Genomic DNA, 23,648 nt, shown 5'->3' with positions numbered 1-23,648 from the left:
AGCAGTTAATGGCTTGATGGATAGTGCTTCGCAGTTTTCCTCCTCTGGAGTCTCTGCTGTGTCCCTTGCCACAGCTACCTCTGCCCAGCTCTAAGCCTTTTTTGATTTCTCATTACCTGTGCCAAAGGAGCAAAGGTGGGAGGATGGGGGAAGCAAAGGACAGCTTTGTCTCAGTGTCTCCAGTGAAAATAAAAATGCAACTGTGTGTGTGTGGGGGGGATAGCTCAGTGGTAGAGCACTCTCCCAGCATGCACAGGCTTGGGGTTCCATTGACAGCAATACCAAACAAACAAACAAACAAACAAAAACAATCTGACTGTTCTTTTTTTAAAATGTTTTAGTTGTTGATAGACCATTAATTAATTAATTAATTAATATGTGGTGCTGAGAATCGAACCCTGTGCCTCACACATGCTAGGCAAATGCTCTGCCACTAGGCCACAACCCCAGCCTGCAACCTGACTGTTCTATGTGTAATTTCATAAAGACAAATAGAGCGATCCAGTGGTATATCTGTATGAATGAGCTTCAGATGTCACTGTTATTAATAGAGGATGTTTATGATGGGCTTAGCCACTATGCCAGCACCAGCACTGGATAGAGAAGGCCCTTTCAGGAAGGAAGCGTTTAATCCTCAAGCACACTTGGGAAGTAAGTTCATTCGCCATCCCCTTGTTAAAGAGGGGGAAATTGAGGAGTGGAGTGGTTCACAAGTTGGCCAAGGTCATATGGCTGGCATAATGGCAGAACTGGGCTTCAAAGCTGTGTCCGTCAACCTGGGAAGCAATGCTCATGACCAAGGGGGTTGGCAGGCTCTGCCATCTTGCCCATCACTTTCTGAGGATATTTGCAGGTGGGTGAAGGGATGGCACCATTTGTGACCTCAGGGCCTTTCTTTGGGTGTCCCTTCTCAGCCTCCTGAGGATGCAATTCACAGGCAGAGCCGCTGGGATCACAGATGCCAGAGAAGGAAGCTGTGGGGACATCCATGAGCAAGGAGGTTGGCACAGGGATGATCTTGGGGGGCCTTGAACTGCAGGGTCCTGGCTGATGCTTTGGCAATTTTCACACTCAAGGGCTCTCCCGAGGTAAATGCTTGGCTTCCAGCCAGAAGAGGACTAGCTGGGAGGGGCAGACGTCTGTGAGGCAGGATGGGAAAAATGTCGAGTGGGAGCGGGATCCGAAGAAACTACACAGAAGGCAACACAGGAAGAAAAGATCTGGAAAACACGAGGAGTCAAGGACCTGGAGGAGAGTGCAGAGGTCCTGTCCTAACAGAGGCTCTGAAGCCTGAAATGGGGATTATGGGACAAGGGCCATTTCCGGGGAGATGAGTGAGAATGTTCCAGAATGGATGAAAGACATGAATCTTCAGAATTAAGAATCATAAAGAGTCCCAAGAAGGACAAGAAAGAAAAAGAAAAGAAAAATCCACAACGGGGTACAACACAAGTAAGTATATAACTGAGAAAAAAGTAGCCCAGGTCCAAAGTGTATCTACTGAAGACCTAGGAGGGACGCCCTTGTGGTTGCAGGGAATCACCAGCCGCCACTCCAACCTTGCTGGACTGAGTCGTTCTGTGGCTGCTTCCTCTGCTTCTGGGCTTAAAGGTGTACAATTTACAGCACCAAGAGAGGAGATTGGGATTAAGAACAGCAGGAAAGCTTCCCCTCCTTCCTTGGTGGTATTTCCAGCGGCATTTGCCTGCACCTTTGACCCAGAGGGGGGTAGGGTAGAAAGGGACAGGGGCCTCAGCCACAGCAGCTCTGGAATGCATCTGTCACTCCTTAAGAGGAGAGTTTAGGAGGGACACAGGAAGGAAGCTTCCCCTTTCCTCTCAAATGCTCATTAGGTGAGATGGTCATATAAAACCCCTCACACATGGGGAGCACTCAGTAAAGGCAAGGGTGGGTGTTTATTGAGCATGTATTATGCACCAGTAGTCAATGTGTATGACAAATCATTTTCCCCATTAGCTGCTTGTGAGGGAGGTAGTTTCATCCTCATAAGCTGCTTATGAGAGAGGAAGAGGTTTTCTATCATGCCAGCAAACACAGAATTGCCTGGATGTGAACCCAGGCAGTCCAGCCCCAGGGGGGTCATGCAACTTTTTCTTCAAAGGAAATATAGAGCTGTCAAAGGTGGGGGCAGGGGCAAAGGAAGAACATTAAGTGACATTTGGGAGACACGGATGGACACTTTTAATTTTACATCCACAGGTTCAATCCAGCCTTATTTATGAAACACCTACTACATGTGTAACCTAAACCAGCCTTTGGGCCCAGTCTGTCCACAGGTTACCAAGGTTGGTTCGAGTATGGCTCTCATGTTGGATGGTGAGGGAGCTGGAAGAAGCCAGCCCTGTGTCTCAGGTACGTCTCTTTCGTCTGCTGGTCCTAGGGAGCCAGGGACAGCTCAGATGCATCGGCTTCCTCAGGCTCTAGTTTTTTAAGAGCTCTGGCTTGAAGTTGTTCCATTTGGGAGGGTTTCTCCCTAGCATTTGGTATGGAATTATTACCAAATGCTAGAGAGGAACTCTGCCAAATGCTGTATATCAGCTAAAACCCAAACTCCTAAACAATGAAATATTTATAATAAAAACAGACTCTGGTGAGAGGCACAGACTGGGGTGCCCAGCTGCTGAGGGACTCCTGGCTAAGATACTCCAGGTTGGTCTTGCTGGCCAGTCCAGGTCCAGCCATCAAGGTAGCAGGTGCCAGTGGGTGCAGGGTGCAGCTGGGTGAGGTCTTTTGGGAAGAGAGGAGAAGCTGCAGGTCTCGCAGCCTCTTCAAGCCCCAAGTTTTCTTCCCTGGAACCCCCTTCCTTGTTTCCTTTTGGACTGCTCAGCATTCAGGAGGTGCTCAATAAATGCTGACTATCCACAAGCACGGACACTTCCAGGAACAGCAAAACCTCACCCATCTGGAACCCACAGGGACTGGGATCCTGACAGCTGCATTTTCCAGATAGAGCCATAAATTATTTTCATGTAACATTTTCAGATGGAAATATTTCTTAGATGCGCTGCACATTTCCTTTCTTTCTGACTTGGAGAATGTGGAACACCATTAACCTTTCCGTAATGGCTCAGGGTTGCTGCTGTGAACCTCGGATGGTGAGCGGGAGGTAATGCAGCCCTCGGGGCTCACGAGGTGTGCCGGGGCGTTTGCCCTCTGCTAATGGCCTCTGCACGTGGAGTTTCCTCTAGTGGCATGGTCTCTTTCCCAGAGATTTTTGGGTTCTTCCCTCAATACCAGGCCTCCAGATTTTGCTCTTGTGAGTGTGTTCCATTTGGGGGGGTTTCTCCCTAGCATTTGGTATGGAATCTCCCTTCCTGAATTACCATTTCTAATTGGCTGTGGATGAGAAAGCAGAACCCTAGCCTTATTACAATGATATGTAAAGTCAGTATTCATCTGCTTTGATGGAGCAGAGGATAAGGCCTGATTTAAGTGTAGAAAGTCACCGCTTTACAGTCACCATGTAGGCCACTTGGAGTCATTCTTGCTTTTCTGCTTGATGGACAAACATTAAAAGGGGAGGCTTATAGCTAGATTGGAAAGTAACTGCGCTCTGTCAGATGTGAGAACAGGGACCACCCCCCACCTCTAACTCCCCACAGTCACTAGAATTTGCAGACCTTTTCAAAAGAGCTACACTTCTTATGATCTTCATCTTTTAGCAGTGAGTAAAGCACATTGACTCTTACTTTCCCATTGAGCAGATCAGAGATCACAGAGGACAGACAGATTATACATCTCAGACACACCAGGAGGGGGGTACTCAGTTAGAGCCTGAAAACTCTGCATTCAAGGAGGAAAAAGATGCCCAATGGTGGGGAGCATGAAGGGGCCTAACACTGAGGGAGTTTATAAAGCTATGTGCAGGGTTGAGAGAACCCACAAAGGATGGGAAGGGCTGAGGGACTCGCAACTAGAGCAACCACTATACCTACTATGAATCTTTACCTGTGAGCACAGGGACTTTGGACATGGCCAAGGCAGAGAACTGATCTCCCAGAGTCCCAGCAGAAGCATTCCGTATGACTAGTGGTATAGTTAGAGGAGTCCACCCTGGCCTTCTTGGGTGAGGGGAAGGTGAGGGAGCTCAATCTTTCTTCCAGCCTTCCAGCCTCTGTTGGTACCTCACACTGCTGGGCTAATCACAAAGCCAGAGGACAGAGAACCCGGCCTGGAGTCTACGGGCTTTTGTAGAGGCCAGCCTCCTGGGGTCCAGAGGCAGGCAGACAGGAGGGAGAACAATTGAAGAGTGCGAATGAGAGAATTGAGCTCAGAGCCTGATGTAAACTAGGTTGTTTCCATCAGCATGGTCCTGACCCACCCTTCCTTCCTTCCTTCCTTCCTTCCTTCCTTCCTTCCTTCCTTCCTTCCTTCCTTCCCTCCCTCCCTCCTTCCTTCCTTCTGGGGATTGAACCCAGGGGCATTTAACTACTGAGTCACATCCCCATCCCCAGCCTGCTTTTTATTTTTTGAGACAGGGTCTCTCTAGGTCGTTCAGGATCTTGTTAAGTTGCTGAGGCTGGCTTTGAACTTGCAATCCTCCTGCCTTAGCCTCCCAAGCTGCTGGGATTATGGGTGTGAGCCACTGCACCCAGCTGACATTTCTTTGAGACTCCTGTCTTTTCCCATTGGTGCACAGTGCCTCTGGAGCATCTGCCCACGCATCCCCGCCGGAGAGAGGTAAATTACATGTATGTCCCCTCACAAGCCTTCTCTGCCAAGCTGGCTGAAACTCAGTCCTCTTCACCTGTGACTCTGTCCTGCTGCAGAGGCCAGTGAGAATGAGCAGGGTAGAGCAGTGGGAAGTGCACACAACAGCTTGGAAAACAGGCATCCAGAGCAGCCTGGGGGCTCACCTCTTCCTCACCAGTCTTCCCTGGGCTTTTATTTCTGCTTTAGCAAAGTGGCAATAATCTGTCCCCATCTTGGATGTTGTGAGGTGGGAATGAGGAAGTCCTTAAGTCTTTTTGTTTCCCCCCCCCCTTTAAATACTGGAGGAAGAACTCAAAGCTTCACACATGCCAGGCAAGTGCTCTACCACCAAGCCACATCCCCAGCCCCGAGGAAGTCCATGATCAACCCTAAGGGGCTGGACTAAGGGGTGCTGCTTGGGTGGAGATCTCTGCTGCCTGAGGAAGGGCCAAAGTCATCCATCAGACAGCAGGTCCCTTCTTGTCTTCTGCAGAGCAGAGCTGACACTGCAGACAAGACCTACGGGCCTGCAGGCACCTCTCAGGTGCTGGGTGTACTTGGCATTGGAGGATGGCAAGGGAATGGGCAGAACTTAGAAGCCAGAGCTGTCTGTCCACCCCAGATCTCAGTGGGTGGGGGAATCCTTCACTATTTTATCCAAAGCACATCTGGGCCAGGTGTCTCCCTCTCCCTCATGACCTTCTGTTCAAACCTTACTCAAATATGAATTATAGGTGTTTTGTTCATGTGAAATATTTGCTAGAATGCCTATTCTATAAAATTTAGAAAACATGGAAATCTATCACCAATAAAAGTTAAATTTTCTGTAATCCCAGCATACCATTAATATGTGAGTAAATTTCCTCCCATACATTTCTCCTTTCTTTGCATGACATAGATGTGACAAATAAGTCTTTATAATATAAGCAAAGAAAAGAGGCTGCAAGGAAACTCACCCACATGTTAATACTGATTGTCCTCTGGTTAATTCACAGTGCATATTATGAGCCATATATAGCCTTAAGTAAGAACATGTTTATATGTGCACCTATACCACAGGGCTAATGTTGTAAATAAAGCTTTGTGTCCTGCTTTTCCCCTCCGTATGTTGTCCAATTAACTACATATTTTTTTAATGCAGAGTTTCCCAAATTATAAAACTTCATCTTGCACTGAACTCTGGTGTTTCATGGAATGCCGAGGTCTGAGAACCTTCATCATTCATTCAAGAACCAGGCACCGAGTCCCTGTGACATGGTACCTTGTGCTCACTGTGAAGAACTCAGACAGGCAAAGACCCCTGACCTTGGAGGGCTCCTAATTTAAGGCTAAAGATCAGGCTGAGGCTGTGCACAGTGGATCCAGCATGAGGTCTCATGGACCCCTATTCATCCCTGCAGGACCAGGCACAGAGCTGGATGCGTACCACACCATCCATCCCTTCTGGGGTCGTGTATATGATCTTTCACTCTCCCTTGCCTCTGAGAATCCCACTTTTCCTTCTTTCAAAATACCCAGGTTTTTTTCCCCACACTTCTCATTCAGGAACTCTACATGCAGGCAGTCCATCAGCCCCGTCCCTTTCTGTCTCAGTAAGGCCATCTCTGGCTGGCCAGTGACCACAACCATATGGTCAAGAACACATATTGTTTCTTGTCTGTCATCCCAGCAGCTCGGGAGGCTGAGGCAGGAGGATCATGAATTCAAAGCCAGCCTCACCAAAAGTGAGGCACTAAGCAACTCAGCAAGACCCTGTCTCTAAATAAAATATAAAATTGGGCTGGGGATGTTGCTTAGTGGTGAAGTTGCCTCTGAGTTCAATCCCTCGTACAAAACAACAACAACGACCACAACAACAACAACACGTATTGTTAATTTCATTTTTAACTTCTGAATTGTGACTTACTTCCAGTCTCCCAGTTAGTTGTGAGATCGATTCTTAGAAGTAATCCTTTAAAAAATGTTTTCCTCTAGGAATCAACTTCCAGAATGCCAGTTCTGACGTGTTGCATTCCATAACGAAAGGGAACACATTCTGGAAAGCCAGTGACAGTATCCATCTGGCAAACATTTTGTCCCATTCTGGGTCTGTCTGGGTATGCTCTCTGGAGCTGCCGGGTGCTGCTGAGACTATACTTCCTTTGGGGGCATAGTGGGGAATTTGTTCTTCCTGTCCTTATTTTTGTTTGGCACTCCTCATTGAACTTGGAACTGCTTAGCAGTGGAAGTGAATTTTCCGTTAATAGAAAACCCTTATTTGCTCATGTAAAGGCCGGGCAAGTTCGAACAGAGACCTGTCAGGGTGTTGACATGCTGGCCTTGAGTTGAAAAAGTTGTATTTGGCTTCCTGAGTGACTGGGTGGATTTGGCACCTAATGATTTATCATTTGGGCATTGTGGCCTTAGTATCAGGCTTTTTTTTTTCTTATCAAGGCAGTGTTGTGGGGATTGGGGCCTTGGGGGGATGTACCTATAATCAGATTTTGTTGCTGTTAACTTCTGCCTACCCTGATGATTTAACTGATGAATGCTGCTGGAAAATGAGACTTTACTTCTATTGGCCACTGCATTTCCACCCTCAGGAAGGGTGACTTGCATGCTGCACTTGTGAAAAGATGAAAAAGAAATTCATGAAAGGTCCGTCCATGGTCCGTCAGGCATTCCACGGATATTAGAGAAAAGAGGCAAAGGGCAAGAGTGAGCCCAGATTAAATGGGGCCACACAAATCAAGTTCTCTTTTTAAAATGTGTCACCTGCAAAATACCCACTGCAAAAGGGGGAAAGCGGCACCTGGATGTCAGGTTTTGATTCAGCCTAATCAGCAAAGCCACAGGTGACGAAAGCAAGGTAACAAGGTAAAGCCCCGGGCTTGGGTGCTTGGACCTGAAATCCCAGATCTGATATTCTAAACATTTTACCACCGGTGCCCTGGAGACTATGCTGGGCCCCTGAATTGATGGTGATAATGAATGGCTGCTATCTGTAGAAAGAACTGCTCACCAAGACAGGGGCTGAGGCTGGTAGATATGGCCCTTGGTCAGGTGTAGGGCAGAGTGGCCATGACTTGCAGAGCCCAGTGGAAGCAGTATGCCACCAAAACATTTCCACAGCCCTGAACTGCTACACCCAAACTGTGGGACACTATAAGTCCCATTTAATGACAAAAATGCATATGAAACATTTATGTATCACTGATGAGGATGGCCAGCGCCTACTCTGCACTAGGCTTTGCACTGAATGTGAACTCAGAGCTCCCTAAGCACGCCCATGAGGTGGGGGCTCATTTTTCAGATGGGGACGTAAAGGCACAGAGGGGTTAAGTACCTTGCCTAAGGTCACATAACCCTACAGTGGGGCAGCTGGAATTTGAACTCAGGTGGTCTGGCCCTAGAAACTGAGCTTTGACACTCTATGGTATTTCTTCCCTCTCCTCTTTTGGAAAATCACTACCAAAAGGCAAAGATAACCCAGAGCAGGGGTTGGCAGGAGAGCAGGGAATCTTGGAGCAGAATTCCTGAGTGGGTCGTGGGCAGGAGGTGTGGACTAGGTGCCTCTGATCACCAAATTTCACTAATACTGGCTGGCTCTGCCCTTCTCTGGTGCACCGTCTATCTGAAACAGGAAAGCAAAGAGATACATTGTTTCCTCAGAGGGCAAGAAGTTTCTGCTCTTCCTCTCCTCTGGAATGGGAGATATCCCTGAGGTTCATTGGAGCTGAAGGGTGAATCTGGGGACAATGGGAACCTGTTAAAAGTTTCACAACCATCAGAATGAGAAGGTCAATTATTTGCAACAAATGTGACTACCTAAAGGTTAAAATTTTTTAGTGGGTCTGTAAGATAAGCCCTCCATCCCCCATAAACGGGGCAAAAAGGCAGGAAAAGACATGAATGGAAGAAGGACAAGTTGGGCAGCTTTTTGGAAGGAAAGTTGGCAATCAGGAGCCTCAAAAACTCCATAACCACTGACCCAGTCATTTCACTTCCAAGGGATGATCCCCAGCAAATGAACAGAGGTGCAGACACAGGTTCACCATGAAAATGCTCACTAGGATAATTTTAAGGGAACAAGAAAAAAAATTAGAAACAATTTAGATGCTCCAAAATAAGAATATTGTTTAAATAAATTATGCTGCATCCATTTGATGGAACATTATGTAGCCATAAAACCATGTTTTCAAAGAATATTTAATGAGGTTGTGAAATACCTTGTGCTACAAGATTAGAGAACAGAAGCAGGACACAAAATGGTTTACACAAAATGATTCAAAGTTTGTAAAAATTTGATAGACACAGAAATATGTGCAGAAGGAAAACACGAGAGGCGATGGGGTCAGATGAAGGGAGGTGTAATAATTTCTATATATTTCTATGTTTTCTGGTTATTCTTTAAGAGTTACTTTATATTAGGAAAAAAAAACTTTTAAAGGTTTCAGTTGATTTCTAATGGTGACAACACATTTTCAGCAATGCTGTGTTTTCATGTTCGTGTGAAAGATTGTGTGTATTCATTCATTCATTCATTCATTCAATTAGTTATAAAGGCAAAGTTCTTAAAACAGTGCCTGGCACACAGTAAGAATTACTTATGTGTTAGGTATGATTCATTAATTTCTTGATTAGTTCCATCGACATTTCCCAATGTGTTGTACTGTGCCAGGGACTAAGCTAGACCTGGAGTCTAGTGATGAACCAAACTTTGGGTCTGCCATTTTGGAACCTTTAAGCCTTGAGTAGAGAGGGAGATCCCATGACAAAGACTTGGCACCCTAAAAGAATAACTGTGGCCAAGGGAGGTCTACAGATTAGTATCCTCAGAGCTGGAGGGGGCTGGTTAGGTTAGGATGGACAAAATTACATCTTAAATACTCAAATGAATTAGTTTGTCCTCCTTCACCAGTGTGGTTCTATATTCACCTGATTATACCATTAGACACCAAACCCCAGTCGATTCTGCTAATTGACTCTCCCATGCACGGTTGCAGGATACACTAGGAGATTCTGGAGCACTCATAAGATCTAGAGCAGGTGCAGGGACAGATACGGCCTTCCAGAGACTCTCCAAGGATTCAAGCTCATCATTATGAGCCATTCTGCCCATATCTCCCATGTGGCACCATCTAATGCAACTTTGTCTCTCTCTGAGCCTGGTACCATCAACAGATTACCTGTCCTTTTGCCTGCCTAAGTCTTATTTTTCTATTTTCCCCAAATTCATGACACTCATGAATCAGGATTTAAAACAAAGTCTTGGTAGTGATGATTCTTCCCAGGCCTCTGGCCTACCATCCACCCAAGTTCTACTGTCTGTGCCCTGCACAGGCCCATGGAAAAGTTCTGTGTCATAGGGCTCTCAGGTAGTGGCCAGAGTCAAGAGAACTGTTTTGCCTTAATTTTGTCATATTTATCTGATTCCTAGGTATTTTCTTGCAGAGAAATGCTTTCTGGAGTTGACAAGGCTATGTTTATCCTGCTCAACTTGGAAATCAATCTCAGTACTGGATCCTGCTTGACCTGTAGGGACCAGATTGCACCTATTAGTCAAAGGACTTTTCTGAAAAACCTAATTTTCTCAATGTTTGATCCCTTTTGTTTCTAGTGACAAACTTTGCACCTCTACATTAAAATCCAAGTTGACAATTGGACCTTTGGAAAAGTAGGGCCAGGTGGTGGTGGCTGTGTGTGCTACACGGTGAACACATTTGCAGCATAAGAAGAAAACATTAGAGCCATGGACATCTTAGGAAAGTTCTTTAATCCCAACCAGAAGTTGCATCTCATAACTTGATACTTTGCTTCCACTTCTCAACAATTCCCCAAATTTAGATTATTGTGGGCTGTTTAACTGACTCCCTCTCTGTAGGCAAACAAAACACAGGCTGTGTTCTACATTGAAAGGCCACCAGCCTCCTGGCTTTCCCCCCCAAAAGTGAATCAGAGTTGGTTTTGGCTGTGGAACTGCAGGGCCCACAGGTGATGCTCCTGTGTTCCGAGGATGTTTCAGGCCCATTGCTTTGCAAAAGAGCATAATATAGAGCTGTGATGATATCCAACAGTGCTCAAAACATTTTCTTGACCTTTGATTAACTTAACACAAAGACACCATGAGAACACCCTGGTTGGTCCTGCTTAAAAATAAAGCCTTATGTGGAAAAAGTAGAATCATAAATAAATTATCATTTACTGGTTATTTTGGCCCTGACCATTCCTTTTTACAAATGACATTGAATGTTGAGATGCCTTAAATAATTAGCTCTCTCAGTTCAGGAAATATGATTCAATTTACAAAAGTTCATTTTATAAACCTTGTTCCTGGAATGGAGCTAGAATGCAAAGCAAGGCACACCTGTAGCTTTCAGAAAAACTCCAGCAAGTTCTCTGGCTGTAGAAAGAGCTACAGGGGTCATGCTATGCTTTTCCAACCCTGTTTCAGCCTTGTTATTGAGTTATCTAGTTCCTAGCTCAAGTGTTCCTTGTTCTTGTCCGGTGCTAAATATATCAGGTCTCATTCTATGGCAAGGGGCAGAAAACCCAATGCAAACTGAATTAACTTAAAGGGAATTAGTCTGCTTGCCAAACAGGTGCAGAGGTGTAGCGCTGGCTTTAGGTATGGCTGGATTTAGGCTTCATACAGGCCAAGCAGGACTTCAACAATGCCTTTGTTCATGTTGGCACCATTCTCAGGCTCCTCTTGGCTTCTGCAATCTCTCTGCCCAGGTCTCTGTGAGGGGGTGGAGACTACAGTCCTTCAGCCATTCAGCCTCTCCATTAGCACCCAACAAACCCAGATCCACTCTGATTGGAGTCCAGAGAGATGTGATGCACTGATTACTAGGATCTGAGGAAGCACCCCCCACCCATCCACCAATGCCCTCAGGGTGGAAAAGGGAAGGCAGGGGCTGCAATTGGAAGAAAGCTTGTGTAGCCAGTGCCAAAAAAAAAAAAAAAAAAGACTGTGGATCCACCTCTGCAAGGAAAGTTCAAAGAGGGGTATGACCTCTCCTCTTCTCTTCTTTCCTCTTGTCTTCTCTTGCTTCTTTTTATTTTTAAACTGTGGGACAGCTGCACTCTGTCTTTAAAGGGTATGCTTAAAAAGGAATGCTCGTGGTAGGAGGTGGGGAGATCAAGGTTGTCCAGGGACCAATAGTTAGTGGCAGAATAGCCAAGTACTTCCAATTCCTAAGTTTCTTCTTATTCAGGAACCACTTTCCACCTCAATGGGCACCTCCCACTGGACCCTGCTCTTAGGGGAGTCTTTGAGAGGCCCAGAAGTGCCTATGACCGAGCAGGCTGCTCCTTCACCTCAGTGAAGACAGACACATGACCTCAGCCATAGAGAAAATCCCTCACCAAGGCAAGGAGACCCCATTGTTGAAGCCCAGGCAGCCTTCAAGGAGAGAGAAGGAGAGTTCCCACATTGAGAGATGGCCACCTGAAGTTGGGAAGCAAAGACTCCCTATGAGAAGTCTGGTGTAACTCTGCAGGCATCCAGACCAACTCCTCACCTGACACCTGGGCTTTTATAGATTTCCTTATATCTTCTTGAAGAAGGTGGCCATCAGCTTCCCAAAACCATTATCTCTGAGGGATCAAAGGGGCCTTACAGATGGTTGGCAGCCATCTTTTTACAGATAGGAACACTGAAGTGGGGGTACCTGGTCCATTTATTCACAAGTGTCATGGCTCACCTTTCCACTCAGAACCCAAGCCTTCTTGGAGTGTCTTCTCTTTTGCTTCTATCTCTGAGGGATCATAGGTATTGGCCATCTCATTAGCTAAAGGCCAAACACTCTGTGAGGAGGCAGACTTACTTACAAGGAGCAGAGGGAGCAAAGAGAAAAGAAATGTACAAACAAAAGTAAAATGAGTGCTGTTGGAACAGGAAGTGCAAGGCCAAAGTAATGGTTTGGAAACACTTTATGAATTACTGTCACTTTTGAGAATGGAATGACGGAGGTCAGAACAAACCCTTTGGTGTGAGAAGCACCTTGAGTGGCCCAATGCCTATTACAAGGTGCTGATGCGGCTCCTTCAGGTCCTGTTTCCAAGCTGGCCCAGGAGTCTCCCAAGAACTGATTTCATCACCTCGATTTTTACCCACAGACGTCACCTGCCTAACTCCTCAGCCCGGGCTTCCAATTACTTGCATCAATTTCAAGAAATTGAAGGGCTGGAGCTACCTTGAAGATACTGCAGGTATGAAAGGACCTGCTCAGAGTCCCCTGGGTGGGGAGTGGCTGCACCCAGGGACAGCTGTGAGGCTTGGTGAGTGCAGGACTCCTGAATGTGGGAATTGATCAGGCCCATGGGAGCTTCTGCTAAAAACTCAGTCACCTGTTGCAGTTTGGCTGGTCTGGGCAAGACCAGTGAGAAATACTCTGGAGTTTGAGAAGGAGTAGAAGGAGCCAGTGCTAGGCAGGGTCAGGGGTAGGGGAAGAAGGTTGGGCTATCAAGAAATCTTGATGGGAAAAGCATCTGCAAGCTACAAATTGGGGAATTGTCCTCAAAACACAGAGTGGGGCTCCTAGGTGGGGTAGTCAATGGGAACTTCCCTGCTTTAGTGGGACGAAGGTAGAGACCAAGTTTTTGGTCGCCCTACCCATTGTTCAGTGCTCTTCACCCTCAACCTTGATTCCCACGTGCAGCCATCAAGGCTCAGCAGGTCTCCCTGCTGAGCTCACTAACTTAGCACCAAGCCTTTGAGGAATGAAAAACACACTTTCGTCGAGAGGGGGCGCCAATGAACCCCCAGCCCCGATCAGTCGGCTGGATTCAGGCAGTGGGGCACGGTCCTCAGGTTGTAGGTAGTCCATTCCTCAGCGGGTCCTGGCCCACCCCGCTGCCCAAAATCTCGCCAGGGGGGCAACAGCCGAGGTTCCCGGGCTGCCTGGAGCGCGGCCTTCCTAAGACACAGGCTTTAAGGGCTGAAGGCATCTGGAGCCTCCCACCCTGGAAGCGTCACCTGGGCCCTGACGGCCACTGTCCCAGCGCAGTGGACACCACCCAGGGTGGTGCCATCCCAGGGTGATGAGGAGACTCAGTTCCGCCTCCATGTCTTACAACACTTGGGCAAGGTTGGCGGCTGGAGGGTTAAAATGAGGCTGCCACCCCTATTCTGTCGGGGAGAAAGTGCCTTTTCTCCAAGTCCATATGGCCACTTCCTTTCGACCCGATCGGCCCTGCTCGCCTCTTTGTCCGAGCTGTCACTTATAAAGAATCTCTTGACTTACAATAACAGGTTCAAAAGACGACAGAGTATAATCAGTTGATCCACGAAGAATTGAAATAAAGAACACCCCACTGCTCTGGCTATCATTCCCATAGAGATAGTGATATCATTGATGTGATTGCGATGATAATTTCTGTACAAGAAAAAAAAACCTTGTATTTTGGAATTTGTTCAAGAAGATTTTCAGACACATCAGATTGGAAAATGCGAACTGAATTGCTAAACTTATTTGGGGGGGGGTAGGAAGGTGGTTTTTTAAAAATCAAATCAGAGGTTTGTGTGGACTTCAAGGATCTCATAGAATCAGGCTGGTTGGGAGAAACCTATCCTTTCCCTCTTCCCAAATCTATGAAGACAGAGGGAGAGGGGGAGGGAGAGAGAGAAGGAGGGAGGGAGGAAAGGAGGCAGGAGAGAGGGAGGGAGAGAGAGAGAGAAAAGAGAAGAGGAAGAGAGAGTGTGCCTTGGGTTCTTTGGAGCAGCTTTGAGGGTGCGAGCAGAGTTGACCAGGCCAGGTGCCCAGCGACTGCGCACCTGGGAGCTGACCACCAGAGAGGAGATGGAAGGCCGGTGCCTGAGGCAACTGCGATGCGCTGGTGTGATAGTCCCTAGCCGGGCTCCCTCTGTGTTGCTCCTCCCAACACGAACTTTTCTGTGCTTTGCCCCACTCTTGGACTGGTTTTGCAACTAAGTAGCTCCTTCTCCTGGAGCCAGTAGTGATGGGGAGGTTGTGCGTGTTTACTCTCTATCTTCCCTTTTGAAGTACTGTGGTGCCCTGGTTTAAACTCAGCAAGTCATTTTGGGGGGAACTCAGTTCATAGAGGCTGGAACAAGTCTTACCTGAATCTGTGTTTTAAGTGTCTCCGTGGCTGAGTAGTTTGAATAATCAATCTGTCTCCATGGCTTCTTAATAATGCACAACACAGGCCTCCCCCTCCCTCCTATCTCCTTCTATATTTGTCAACTCTTTAGGATTTTGTCTTTCTGCTATTAACATGCCTAATGTCACATGCAAGCTTTTTTTTTTTTTTAACAAGCTGTTCATTGGTGTATCTGGATACTTCTTTTATTATTATTACTGAATCTTTTTTTTTTTACCCATAATGACACCAGGATCATTATATAATCCCATAACAAAGAGGCTTTTGAGGCACCAGCTTTTGTCAACTCTAGGACAGAGAATCCATAATTGCATTATTCAGCTTTTTTCCCCCCTCTTCTTTCCCCCCCTTCCTTGCTTCACAGAAATCCAAGCTCACGTACCATTCAAAATCTCCACCTTGTTACCTCCGCGTATGTTATTTACCAAAACGTTCGCCTTGAGGACCAGCCTTGCAAAGTTGCCTTTAAAAAAGTTATTTTGTTTGATAATTAAGTCCTGGAGCCCACCGCGTGATGATTATTCTGGACCCATAAGGCAGAGAACCTGCGTGACGTTTTTCTCGAAGTTTAATTACCGTATGCTAATTTCCTTGCCTACTACGTGATTAATTAAAATCATATTTTCATAATCATTTGGCACTAGTATTGTTTTAGAATTATCATGATCTCCTAAATAGTGTCTGTAAATAAAGTCGCCTCTAATGGCAGGCGCGGGAGGCGAGGCTGAGGACCTCTCCGTGTTTGTATCGCGGCGATTGGCAACATAACTGCCTTATTTACATTAAATACGCCACAAGGTTACAGCGCGGATCAACGTCATTTGATCGCTGATGACTCCCTTAAACGCCCGGGCTGTGACTGATTCTCCGCGTCCCGCTGTCCACCGAGATTCACCCGGGAGTTTTTTTTTTCCCCCCCAGAAAAGAAACAGACTTTAAATAGTTTCAGAAGCAGGTAAGAATTACGCTTTTTCCTCTCCCCTTCTCTCTCTCTCTCTCTCTCTCTCTCTCTCTCCTCTCCCTCCGTGGCAATCTCTCTCTCTCTCTCTCTCTCTCTCTCTCTCTCTCTCTCTCTCTCTCTCTCTCTCTCTCTCTCCTCTCGGCTGGATAAAAAATTCTTTAGTCAAAGGCAGGAATGCAAAGTAGTGACAAGCGAAGGGGCTGATATATGTCTCAGTAACGAGTCTGACAATCAGAATGTAGCTCTTGGAGAATAGATAGATTTTAATAAGTGTGTTTACATGAGCTCAAGGTCAGAAGCAAGCTGCGCTGTGTTAAATGGTTTCTTAGTTGCTAGACAGAGAGAAAAAATGGACGATCACACACCATTCTTTGTAGATTATTATATCAAGGGTTCAGTCTCTGGCTCATCAAAGCTAAATGCCGCAAGACCTATCTAGTTGCTGTGAATTATGCCAGGGCGACAATGGAGAGCGTTTTTAATGGTACAATGCATTTCACCTACCAGATAGGGGGAGGCCGAGCCGGGGATGGGGATGTCTGCTGGGGCTGGGTGATGAGTATCAATGAACGGGGCGATTCTGAAAAGAGGCTGATGAAAACCGAGCCTGCCCTGCCCGGGCTGGGCTGGGAACAGTTCGCCGGGCTCTGCCGAGTGGGCGAGCGAGGCGCGCGAGCTGGGCGCCCGTCCCCCCTCAGCCCCGGAAAATGATCAAGTCAATCATGTGGACATGTTTCATTATTCATTGAACACAATCTTTTACAACGCTCCGTTTACGTGCCCGAGTTTGCTCCCGACGCCCGCGTTTCAATGTTTAAGGTAAGGGGAAAACAAAGGTGGGGGGGTGGATCGCGGGGCGCGGCGCGGTGGGGGGGCACTGGGGGGCGCGGCGGGCGCGGGGGGACCGCCCCGGCGTCCGGTAGGTGGCAAAGTGAGTTTGGACTCTTGGCGTAGCACCCCCCATCCCCTCCCCCTCCTCATCTCGGCGAGGCCTGCCGCCCGGTTCCTTCTCGCCCCATCGCGATTAAAAAATACGGTCTAATTAAATATCCGTGGCTGTGACGTGGGCGAGAGGAGCTGTCAGCGGGGGCAAAAAAAAAAAAAAAAAAGAGAAGGAAAACCAAGAAAGCGGCGGCGGCCGGGCATCGAATGGCGCTAGAGAACTTCGGCGGCGAGCGGGACCAGCGCCCGGGCGGCCGCCTCCCCCGCCCACGGTCCCGGGACCGTTAGTTTGAAAAGGGAGTCTCCGGGCCTCGCGCCCCGGCGCGCGAGAGGGACCCTGCGCCCAGCTCCGGCCCCGGCCCGCGCCCCCAGTCCGCGCGCGGCGGGCAAGCGGCTCAAAGGCCCCCGGAAACTTTCAGAAGGGTTTTGGGGGTGGGGGGGAAAACTCGTAAGGGGAGGGGGAGTTTGGGGACGCGGAAACTTCTGCTCAAGTGACTTTCCCCATTTTCTCCTCTGCCTGGAACTGGGGCTCCCCTTGCTCCCCCCTTTCCCCTCGCCGCCGCTGGCTGTGAGATACTGACCCCTCCGCCTAGGAGAGAGAGGGTAATTTGTAACCTTTTTTTTTTTTTTTTTAATCAAAGTTAGCTGATGCTTACAGTGTATCAAACTTGCCAGAGCCGAGGGCCTCTGAGACCTGCCATTTTGTGTTTTCACCGGCCTCCTGCGCCCCGGGAGCCCGGCGAGGCCGAGGCCGGGGCCGAGGTGCCAGGGTCTGAACCCGCGACCCCGAGAAAGGGCCATGGCTCCTGCAAGTGCAGGCGGCGCCGGTAGCACCTGCCCCAGATCGCCGCGGCCCTGGGGGCAAGCGGGGGCCAGAGACAAAAATAAATAAATAAATAAGTAACAGGTTATGGAGGGAACTGAGCCGGCCAGTCCCGGGCTGGAGAAATGAGGCCAATCAGAGTGAGGAAGTACGGGCGTGGGGGGCTCTGGAAGGTGGGGGAGAGGGAGGGGTTGGGGGGGGGGCGTCTGGGAACAGGGCAATTTAGGGGAAAGCACCCCCCAGCCCAGACATAGGACTGGGGCGAGAATGATCGCTGCTAATAAGCCTTTCTGTTTGCTTTAAGGCATTATTATTATTTTTTTTTGAAAATGAATTAAGGAAAACAGTCGTAGGCGGGACTCGGGATGTATTTTAGGCAAAAATAAAATAAAATAAAATAAGGGGGGGCTTTTCTTTGATGAGTAGGAAAGTGTCCAGATTTCGACGCGCCCATCTGTTGCAGTTTTGCAAATAATTTAAAATATAGATATCTCCGTATAGATGGACGTATGCGAAGTGAGAGAAGGTAGAAACGCAGGCGCGGGGAAGTTGGGGGGGGTGGGGAGAAAAGGGGGTTGGGGGAGAGAGGGAGAGAGCGCGAGTGAGTGAGAGAACGCTTTGTGTCCCCTCTCCTTAAATCTTCTCAGGAAACTCCTGCAGGGCTTTCTTTGGGGACAGGTGGAAAGTTAAGGTGCCCCCCCTTCCCCTTTTCACTCTTGTATTGTGAGTCATCCTTACTGTAGCCTTTCGGCGAGCATATACACAATCTCTTGAGTTAGGTGGAGAACTGGATTGATGGGAGCTTGGAGGGTTGGGGTTTGCGGGGGCGGTAGTAAGAGGTCGGGGGCTACCGAGGAGCAGGGCGGGGTCCCAACCCCGCGCGCCAGTTGCAGCGGTGGCCGGGTTTTGTTTGCCGGATATTGTTATGTCTAACGGGTGCCTTGCAGGAGACGTGATTTGTCAGCCGCCTTAGTTTTCACTTTAGCAGAAAATACGGCGGCTGCGCGCTGTGCTGGCCTGCTGGGCTCGGGCGCCCGGTGCGTCTGGGGCCACTGGCGTGCGCGCGGGTGGGAGCGGGCGGCCGGCGGGGCATGGGCTACAGGCGAGCGTGCCGGGCGGGGTGAGTGCGCGCGCGGGGCCGGCCTGCGGTTGCTCCTGCGCCTTCTCCCGGCAGCCGCTGCCGCCGTCGCCGCTGTGCAGTTTAGCAGAAATCCGACAGGGGCCGCGTTTGCTGAGCGCATCCGGCCGCCGGGCAGCCCTAGCGGGCCGCTGGGCCCGGCTAGTCCGTGTAGATGCTGGGAGGGGGCTGACGGCGGGGAGCAGACGGGGAGGGGCGCGGGAAGCGATCTTGGTCCGAGCGAGCGCCGCCCCTGTCCCATGGTGTCCTCTGTTTCCCGGCAAGTTGGGTAGTTCCGCGCTCCCGGGCCTTGGCGCCCTAGTCCCTAGTCAGGGCTTAGGTGAACTTGGGGTGGGGTGTGCGTGCGCGCGTGTGTGTGCGTGCGTGTATGTGTGTGCAGAGGGGGAGGTTAGACTGGGAACGCACTGTTTTTTTCCTCCCTCCCAGTTTGTTATTAGCAACTGGATTTTTACTGTAAGACCAGCTTGCTCACTGCTGAGGTTGGGAGGGGGGGCGATCTTTTCCCATCACTCACATCTTTGTTCATTGTTCACTGAGTGGAAGGCAGGCGACTTAAAGAGACGAAAGAGAGGAAAAAGGAAGAGAGAGAGAAAAAAGAGGGGGAAGCAAGAACAGGGAAGGAGGAAAGGCGTGGGGTAGCGGGCCCCCGACCCCGCTGGGGTCGGGTTTGATAGTGAAATAGTAAACCCACGCACGGAGGGTCGCCGGGAAAGTGGACATTACCGCTTTAATTAACTTCGAGATGCTCCGGCGGCGGGACCTGGCGTAGCCGTGACGCGCCCCCATAAATCTGCCCGGCCCGGGGCTGCTCCGAGAACTCGTACAGTAGCAGCGTCAGATCCAACGCGCGCCTCCCAGTCCGGAGTCTATTTGCATAATTGGATTTTTTTTTTTTTTTGCCTCCTTCTTCCTCCCTGAAACTTGTTTGAAAACCCAAGTGAAAGCCGCGACGACCTGCACACTCAAAAGCAAGTGCCAAGTAAGTGCCCTGCGGTGGCCTCAGAGCGCCCCGAGGTTAGCGCGCAAAGCCGGCGAGCTAGGTGCCGGGAGCCGCGCGCTGCCCGGCCGGCCTCTGGTGAGAGCCGCTAGCCGGCGGGAGGACTGCATCTGTGGGCTCCCGACCTGCCCGGCTGGCTGCTCGCACAACTTTTTTTTCCTCCCTGTCTCCCGACTTTTCGGGCCAGGTGTGGTGTTCGGGCCACGCGTGTACCTGTAGCAAGACCGGAGAGGCGATCTCTTGGACGCTGTGGAGTTGGGCATCTCTGGTCGGGGGCGGGTAGTCAGTCCTCGCGGCTGTTGGTGGAGGGCTGAACTGCGAGCGAGCGGGGCTGGCTGCTCGTCGCGCTGCGCTGCGGATGCAGCTTGTCGCCAAATGCCTTCCCCATTATTCTAAGGTTTGTGTCTCCGTGTGTGTGTGTGTGTGTGTGTGTGTGTGTGTGTGTGTACGCGCGCGCGCGTTTGTGTCAGTGTTCGACTGTGCTTTAAAAGGAAGAAAAGCAACCAAAACAAGAGCAGGAAGGGCTTTCCCTTAGCTTGACCCCCCCCCTTCCCCCAGCGACATCTATTTCTATTGCTCGAAGGAGAGAGTGCAGAGCTTTTTTTTTTTTTTTTTTTTTTAAGACAGGGTCACCGATAGATTGACAATTCTCTCAGAAACGCCATAAATTCTACAGCAAAGATGTAGCTGCATTCATAAAATGCCAGCTTTTGCCTGATGAGAAAAGTGGCTTTACGCGTCTCTCGAATTATTAAAAATACATAATATATTATTATTATTTATAGTGTGCAGAACCTGAAAGTCGATGGCTTGAGGGAAGGCTGTAACCCCAGTTCCTGTTTGCTGGACTAGCTTGGGAACTCGCTGGGGGCTGGGCCCACCACCCTGCCTGGAAGGGCCCAGGGACTCAGCTTTCAGCCAAGGGAGTCGCAGGGGGGCGCCCCCAGCAGCCCTCTGGCCTCTGCTCAGAGAGAGCCTAGGGCTTCAGGCTGCTTTAGTTATGATGTCATTCTGATAGCTGAGTGCAAATGTCTCCTGATTCCACCATTAACCGCCTGGCTGATTTGCTTGGTAATGATAGCACTGACGTCCAGCTCCCTGACAAATGCAGGACCAGCGAGCCCTAGGAATTAACTTTTCCCCCCAGGAGGAGGGAGCCAGCTGCCAGAAGTATTGCCACCCAGGCCCTGCCTTTGGACTTTCTCTGCCTCATCTAGACACTGATGTGAATGACAGGCTCCTGGACTGAGGGAATCTCTGTTTTTGCAAAGTTTGGAGAACTTTTAGAAGGCTTTGGTTTCCAGAACATCCTTAATCTAGTAAAAGTGGAATCCAGTTGTCACCAGACAGAGACATTTGTGTCTGAGGGATGGCCAGGACTCCTTGTCTCTCTGCAGCCATTGTATGGAAGAAGGGATTGTGACATTTGCCTCCTACCTCCAGTCCATTAGCTGTACTTTATGTTAATATCACTGCAAGTAAACCGGATTTAGTGTTGATTTTTAAATAGTGTACAATGATTTAAGATTTCTTTTGATTTACTGTTCAAATGAAATTTGCATAAATGTGATGAAAATGAACTTAACATCTGGGCATATGAAAAAAGGTTAGTACCTCATATGTCATCTGCAGAGAAAGTCTTTAAAATGCTTTCACCCTAAACTGGGTTCGGGGAAACAGTTCCAGGAGACATAAATGGTAATTATGAAAAACCTGGAGAAAACGCTTTCAATAAATTTGCATTCTCTTGGACCAGTGCTCTGAAAACCCATCTTGTTCTATGCCTGGAGTGTTTAACTTCTGAGCAGGCTTGAGATCCTCACAACTCAGCAACTTAACTGCTGGCCGGGGCTGTCTTCACGGGAGACTTAGAGCAGGCGACAAGCGTCAGTCACGCTGCATTGGTCCAAGCCAGAGGCCAATAGCCCCCATTACAGGAGAGGACAGGGAGGTGGCCAGTAGGTGCAGCCCTACTAATCACAGTTGCCCATCGGGTGCTTAAGGCACTGCTGAGATGCAGAATCGTTGCCTGCTGAGCTGGTAAGGTTGTCTGCCCTGCCTTAGGTAACCAAAGAAATTTTCATCAGCTCAGACCTATAAAATCCACAAGCCCATTCAAGGAAACTGTGAACTGCATCTTACTTTTTAAACAAGACAAACTTATATATCTGGCATCAGGAAATCAGTTAAACAGCCTTTCCCAAATGTGGTTGCCTTTTGCTCAAAAGTTGGCTATGAATGGCACAGGTGTTTTTAAAGTGCCTTGAATGGAGGGGGAAAAAAGATAGCAATGATGCTCATGAGAATATAGATGAACTTATTTTTTTTTAAAGGAGAGTACCATAAAAGAAGAAAGCAAATAGATTTATTTTTCCAGTTTGAATGAGGACAATTATAGCTTTTTAACATCTTTGGATTTAGTGTTTTTAATAAGCCTTTTAAGTAAGCTGAAATATCGGCTTGCATTTTGTTCTCAACATTATTTAAAATGAGACTTGATGCAAATTTAAAAACAGAAGGGAGTTTTCTGTAGGTGAACTTTTGTCCATGCTGAAGACAGAGCGCCACCACCCCCTGCCCTGACAGCATGTCTGCCAAGACCTAGAGCCTGTGAATGCTCAGTCCTGCTTCACCTTGTCTCCAGGTGGGGTCTTAGATTTGGGATAGAAGGTCATTAATCTGGTGGCCTGATGACTTCTCTTGGGCTGAGAAGGTTGTATGTTGGTGTCTCAAGGCAAGGTGCAGGTTCACTCACCTTGGAGATGCCTCTGTTAGTAGGAGCTTGTGAATCAAAGGGCTTTCTCTGTGAACACACACCTGTTCTGCACGCAGGCGTGGCCCCGCCAAGTCTGACTACAGCTATGGCAGGGTATGACTGATGCTGCAGAGGGACTGGAAGAAAAAGAGAAGATCCTTGGGGAATGGAGGGCTCTGCCCACCTGGCTATCTGCACTAACCTGTGTGGGTTATTAATTTTTTCTTTCTTTGGTTGGTGGGTTTGTTTATTTTGGTACTGGGGATTGTACCCAGGGGCATTTTACCACTGGGTTACATCCCCAGCCCTTTTATTTTTTATTCAAGACTAAAATCTCACTGAGTTGCTAAGAGTCTTGCTCAATTGCTGAGGCTGGTCTCAAACTTATGATCTTTCTGTCCTGAGTAACTGGGATTACAGACATGTGCCACCACATCTGGCTCACCTGTGTATTTTATGTGTCACCAGTAAGAGATGTTGGGAGGGAGGCCTTTTGCCAAGGAGGATTGATTGTTCAGGTCTCTTGACTCTGGGGTACTGTGATGTCCATCTTGGTAGCACTGAGTGTCTTTAGGGGGGTGAATGGATAATGGGTGGAGTCAGAATAAGTTAAGCTGGGAAGTGGCCCCAGTGGTCACATTTGTGGTGATGGCAGGGTGTGTATGTGTGTATGTGTGTATGTGTGTGTGTGTGTGTGAGAGAGCGTGTATGTACTGGGGGAAGGTGCCATCCACTAGAAGCACCTGCTCTGAGATGATTTCCTTTCACCCCCTATTACACTATCCAGGAGAGATTAGTGAGTTTGTAAGTGGTCCTGTGAGGTGGAGGGATGGGTGGGGAAATAAATGGAAGGAATCAGAAAGTTCAGGAAATGCACATGCTCAGGATGTGGTCCCTGGGCAACATATGCCACCTTCTTTAGATCCTATTTTATTTTATGTTTCCAAATGAAGGCAGATATGGATGGAAACCATTGTAGGAAGGTGGGCCATGCAGCAGGCCACCTACCTAGGGCCCCAGCAGTAGCTGGGGTGGGGGTGGGGCCTTCTTTGGCCAGTGCATGCCATCCACAGGCTTCTGTGGACTGTCTGCCCCCAGGCTGCATTGTACAGGCCTAGGGCTGGTTTCGGCTGTCTCTGTTGTCTGCTTGAGGACCCTGTCTCATCTCCACCTTTCACTTTTAAAAATTATTATAATCCTTGGTTTTTATTT

General features: G+C 48.6%; 1 protein-coding gene across 9 annotated transcripts in view; it reads left to right on the top strand.

Annotated features, from left to right (window-relative positions):
• Nucleotides 1-16,372: 16,372 nt before the first annotated feature.
• Nucleotides 16,373-23,648, top strand: part of ZNF536 (zinc finger protein 536) — a 437,649-nt gene continuing 430,373 nt past the window's right edge. For 4 of the 9 annotated variants that reach the window (XM_081275617.1, XM_081275616.1, XM_081275610.1 and 1 more), the window contains exon 1: nt 19,518-19,663. The gene's annotated coding sequence lies outside the window, so the exon portion shown is untranslated. The other 5 variants (XM_081275611.1, XM_081275612.1, XM_081275613.1 and 2 more) reach the window with 5 other exon arrangements.

The sequence above is a fragment of the Spermophilus citellus genome (genome assembly GCF_964194105.1).
Source record: "Spermophilus citellus genome assembly, chromosome: 18".
NCBI classification, from domain to species: Eukaryota; Metazoa; Chordata; class Mammalia; order Rodentia; family Sciuridae; genus Spermophilus; species Spermophilus citellus.
Note: the sequence above shows the minus strand (reverse complement) of the source record. Positions and strands in the feature narration are given on the sequence as shown.